Genomic DNA, 6000 nt, shown 5'->3' with positions numbered 1-6000 from the left:
ATAAATTGATTTGCATTTTAACGAGGGAAATAAGTATTTGACCCCCTCTCAATCAGAAAGATTTCTTAAGGCATGCTAGAATGTATGTATGTGTATATATAGGTGCTCGCTAACAGCACTTGCCCCAACAGTCTGTTAACGTTATACGGGGGATCTTTGTTTTTTTTTTGTACGCTGAACTTTTTATCGCACCGTACGTCGTCAACCGTGCTAATCGGAGGTGCGGGGGGAGGACAATAAACTAAACACACGCAGAAAAAGTGAGTTCTAAAGAGATGAGGTTTCAACCTATAAGCTGGTGACAGCTCGCACAAGCCTACAAAGGCATGCGGCTGATCTCAAAGCCGTGGCTCACTCTCCCACTCTCCGTCACGCGCAACCCGGGGAAGCTTAGCCGAGCCATCGTGGATACGGCTCTCCGTCTTTCAAAAGCAGGCCAATGCCACGCTTGTCCATTAAGCGTCCAAGTGCCACCCCGCTGATGGTGCTGCCGCTGCTTGGCTGCTGCTTCCCCGATGGTGCCCTGTGCGACAGAGCCAGCTGCTGCCAGGCAGCTATTCGAAACGTTTCAAACAGCTGTTGGCATTTTATGCCGAACATCGCGCGCGGCTCAGCGTGGGGCGCTTTCGCGTTCCTGGCCGATTAAAGCGCCTCGAGAATGGGGGGCACGGGGGGGGGGGTAGTGGCATTTGAAGACTGGGGGGGAGGGAAATCACTAATACGACGACGTCGCATTAGCTGGCATCAAAGCGGTTTGTCGCGCGATGCGTGAACGAGTGGGAATGAACGAGGCCAAGGGTTTATTTCGCGTTATGGTGAAGCCAGAGTCGTCGAGTCCGGTGACTTATACGCGCCGACAGAGGCGTGCGTGCATCGTGTCGTTAGACACCGCGTGTGCCGCCGCTTCCAAGGCCAGTCAGGCCGAGTCGGTGCAGCTACCGCACGGGGAGCGGAGCAACGCGACCAAGTGCCGCCTCGGACGAGACTGGACGCGTTTTCAACCTCAACTCGGGCAGTCGAGTGAGTGGCGGTCCCGTGACCTCGGGGGTCAATGGGGCTCAGAGAGGTCGAGTGAGTCTCGTGCTTCCAGCTCAACTTCCTCTTCACTCTCTTGGCCCAGGACCCCCCCCCCACCCCCCAGAGAGGGCCAACAGCATTCTGTCTTTGCCTTCAAATGCCTCCCTCGAGAGCGCCCAGCAAATGCCCATCAATGGTCAGCCAGCTCTTGATGCCTTATACGGCTGTGGAGGTCCAACATACAGATTGCTGTCCAGGAATTTTCCTCTTTTAAAAAAGAAAAACCTAAGTACAAACATATTGTAATTTAAATGTTACAAAAACATATTTCCATTGCTGTCGAAACGCGAGAATGTAATTTGTCTTGCTTCGCATTGCAAACAAACAACCCCCCCCCCCCCCCGTGCCTTTATGCAGTACACGTCGTGCATACGTTAAATAGGAATATCCTGCATGGCACATTCTGTTTAATGTTTGCTGCTGCTGCTGTGCAACAGCGATGCCAGAGCAATGAACCCTATACCCATGGCAAGGGGTTGGTATTCATTCCAGCGAAGCCCGGCCACGCTGTGACAACAAAGGTGTTGTCTTCCAGCATCATCGGGTGAATTGCCCGATGATGCTGGATGTAATTACCAGCGAAACGTCGTACTCAAAAATTGTAAATGCTGTGGATTTACTTTTCAACACACCGGTGTGGGCTAAAGTAGTGAACAATTTTGTCTTTTGTCAACGTGACGCATTTTTTACTGTTTGGCCGTGTCGGGTGGTGGAGGGTTACGACACATTTATAAATAACGCGATCTAACCCAAAAACCTTTATTATTATGAATAATATTGGTCGTAAAAGCCTGTTACGTGTTAAAGCGTTGTCTTCGATTTCTGCCGCTGCAAAATAAACGGGAGATATCCATCTACCATGCCGGCGTTCTCGTGCCGAAGCAATGGGGCATGAAGACTTGATACTTTTTTTTGTCAATCTGAGCAAACAGAAAGAGAGAAAAAAAACGTAGGAAAGGAGTATACCGTAAGTCGAAGAGACGGGTTAAGGAATTAAGCAATAACGAAAGGGAAACGGTGGTCATGAATGCCGCCGCCGCCCGCTGCTGTTAAAGCAAAATAAATCAAGCGAAGGTGTCCAGGACGTGTCACGAGAATAACTGAGAACAACAAACATTGATGAAATTAACTGCAAAGTGGAAACGGCGAGGAGGCAAGAGAAGCAGCGGAGGATGGCGGAGGAGATGGCAGCGGTAAGACAACAACCAACGCGTTTGTACGCGCCACGACCTGGCCAGAACATCAAACAAAGACGACGGTCAGGGCGTCGCGCGCTTTCAGACGCGCTGCTTCTGCGACCGTCTGGAACGCTCTTCCTTCCGATATTAGGAAGCCACCGGAGCGAGGCACTTTTAGGTTGAAAACTAATTTCTTTATAACCGTTTGTTGTTGCGTTTAACTTCCCAACAGTGGGACGTTAAATGTTTACGGCAGCAACAACAACTGAGCAACCAAAACAGGGACTTCACACCAAAGTATAGAATCTCTGGGTGCTGCTCTCAATTTACCGGGCTAAGGGGAACCGGCCAGACTGTGTCAACCCTGGCCAGGATTCAAACTCAGGTTCTCACGCACCTGTAGTCTCCCAATGGCCTGCCATCTGCTTTACATCCCCGCCAAACAGCGGTGCCGCTCACAAATAATTCATAGCAGGAGTGGCATCGACTTCCACCACAAGGGTTAGTATTCCGCTGGGACTGTATTGTCAGAGAAGAAAGGGGGTGATATCGGTGTACACAGAGTCGTGTGATTCGTTTATAGATACTCCACAAAGGGTCGTTAATCATTACATCCTGGAAACGCCAACAGCATTCTCGTCAGATCTTACAGTTTTCCCTTGTTTTGAAAAATATGTTTAATCAAACTTGTTTGCAGGTTCCAACTATAGTCAGACTATTCAATCGCCTGCTGAGAAGAAAGTAAGATTATTATCATCATTATAAATCCACGTTACTGTATATACACACACACAAACAGTACACAGCACCGTTGAAAAAATACGTAACATTACAAACATTCCAATACACTGATGGAAAGAAGTAAACCCGCGTGTAGATTGTATCGGGGATATGCGGAGGCCACTGGGTTGAGACCTACAGCGCATAATGGAAAAAACAGAGCGAGGGATCTGGGAAACAGAAAAAGAAGAAGACGAAAACAAAAAGACGGGAGCCATCGCTCAGGCGGTACTTGACTTCATCCCAACTTAACTGCGAGCAACGGTCTGCCCCCCCAACACACACCATAGAACCTTCACCCCCCCACCACTCACCACCACACCCCCACACACACACCATAGAACCTTCACCCAATCCCCTCCCCACTCACCACCACACCTCCCCACACACCATAAAACCTTCACCCCCCCACTCACCACCACACCCCCCCCCACACACCATAGAACCTTCACCCCCCCCCCCACTCACCACCACACCTCCCCCCCCACACACACCATAGAACCTTCACCCAATCCCCCCCCACTCACCAACACCCCCCCCACACACCATAGAACCTTCACCCAATCTCCCCCCCCACTCACCACCACACCCCCCCCCACACACCATAGAACCTTCACCCAATCTCCTCACCACCACACCCCCCCACACACCATAGAACCTTCACCCCCCCCACTCACCACCACACCCCAAAAAAACCCACGACTCCTCCTGCCAAAGCCGTGGCCCCCAGTGGGAACACACACACACACAAACCCTTGCGAGTGTTCCCACGCATCTCGCTGTCTCTCGTGACCCACACCTTGATTTTATTTCCCACCGCGCAGCCGGCCCGTAATGTCCCCTGCTGTGCCATGCAACCGACGGGCGTGCAAGGCGGACGGGCAGGCGGGCAGCGCGTAATTGCGAAGCACCATAATGTGTTTGCGCAAAGAAAAATTCGTCGAGTATTCCGATCTGTTTTCGGCAGAGCCTACATAAAACTGAAAATACACAAAGGCTGTACAAAACAAATACTGCAAAAAGTCATAACCTTCCACCACCACCACCACCATCTCATCACCGCACTCCCACAAAAACTGCTGTTCTGTGTAAAACACCGATACACGTGGAGGATGTTGGGATATGAAAAGACGAGAGAGGATGCTTCGTGGGTTTTGTAAGCGCGGATGTGAGCTGCCAAGCACACCCGGTGCCTGCAGGTAGACACACTCGTGGTGAGCTCTGGCTTCCCGGCGTTGGAACGCGTGCTCTCCGGCACGATGTCTGACGTTTCGCCCCACGTGACCGGGAGCTTTTTCAGAAATTGAACGGAGCAGCTCAAATTATCCCTCGATTATATGGAGTAGCTGCCGGTTGCTGCCGCTCATGCTGCTGATGTTTCAGAATGATAATCTTTAATTAGACTGGAGGAATCCGATGAGCTTAGAAGCTCTTTTTCATATATGTTAGGTATTATCTTTGTCAATTGTGCATACAGAGTTATCCCCCCCCTCGAACTGTTTACAGAGAGGGATTGTTTGACTGTACTTCACCATAACAAACCTTACAGTATCACTGTGAGAGTGATTGCTACAGTCCATCTCTGTTATCTGAAAGTTTATTCATAACTAAGACTTAAACTAAACCATTTTAATTTGTAATTTGGCAGATAAGGCCAACTGAGCTTTACAGGGCTTTTTAAGAAGCGACCTGGCCACAAATGATAGCTAAAAGAAGTGGCTCATCATATGGAAATTGACAGAAGCTAAATACTATAAACGCGTGATGTTGATTCTACTGTAAATGTGGAGGGGAAAACCGGAGGACCCGGATAAAAATCCACGCGCTCACGGGAGAACATGCAAACTCCAAATATACAGACCTCAGGGTCGAGATGGAACCCACAACCTCCTGCATATTAGGCGAGGTTGTTTACATCTCGCCACGCATAGTAATATAATACTTTTACAGAAGACAAACACATAATTTTTTTAAAAAATTATGATTGTTGTTCAAGTCCACAATCCACTGCTGGGGTTGTTTGACCATGCTTCACTAGTGTTGGCTGGTGAAGGGAAATGGGTCAGCACCAGTAATGTAATCACTCGGCACTAATGTAATCAGTCATGGCCGGGAATCAAACTCAGTTTTGCGAGGTTCAGATCACAGTGCGCTAACCGCTGCACCACCACCACCACCCCCGCCATCCACCCACCCCAGTATTATTTACTATTCCATTAAATGAAATCAGTAATTTATTTGTCACAGTATGCTTTTTCATATGCCCATGTTATTATGAAGTCAGCGTAATTACAAGTCGATGTTTAGTTTTTTTTTATAATTGTGCGTGCTGCTTGCACGGTGCAGTCCGTATTGTGTATCATTATGCTCTCTTTTTAATCTTACTGCACACTCGCAGCCCTTCTCATTAGTATTCCATCCGCCGCATTACATGGGTTGCCTTGCCAGCTCTCCCATGCAAGAGGCAGTCGGGCAGTGTATCAACAGAGCTCCATGTGCGTACAGCCCCTTTGTCTTTGCACTGCTAGATGGAGGCCTCCCCACACCGTGTAGGTGGTGGTGGGGGTTACTTGACCATACTTCACCACGGCCTGGTTGCTAAATGCAGGGCACATAGATGCGCAGGCAAAGTACAGCACAACGGTGGTTAATGCGGCACTGCCCTCTGTTGAATCTCCTGCCCTCAATGTGGCCCAAGGGTTTTTTCACCTGATTTTAAATTAAGCATTTTAATGGCACTGTTATTCTATGCATAAAGGGCTGATGTCCTGCAGGCGTTCTGTTTGCTCGTGGCAGAAACTCCGCATCTGTTCGTCATTCGCGACATCGATTGAATCTTAAACTCACGATACACGCATTGAATCACTCGTTCAATCCATAGTTGATGTTTTCATAATCGTCTCATCGTAATAGGGTGAAACCTGCAGCCGCCAAAGTGTTATCAAAAAAAGCATTGATTATCGAA

Source organism: Petromyzon marinus, chromosome 17 (genome assembly GCF_048934315.1).
Source record: "Petromyzon marinus isolate PM22_M1 ecotype Great Lakes invasive population chromosome 17, UKy_Petmar_22M1.pri1.0, whole genome shotgun sequence".
Classification (NCBI taxonomy): Eukaryota; Metazoa; Chordata; class Hyperoartia; order Petromyzontiformes; family Petromyzontidae; genus Petromyzon; species Petromyzon marinus.
Note: the sequence above shows the minus strand (reverse complement) of the source record.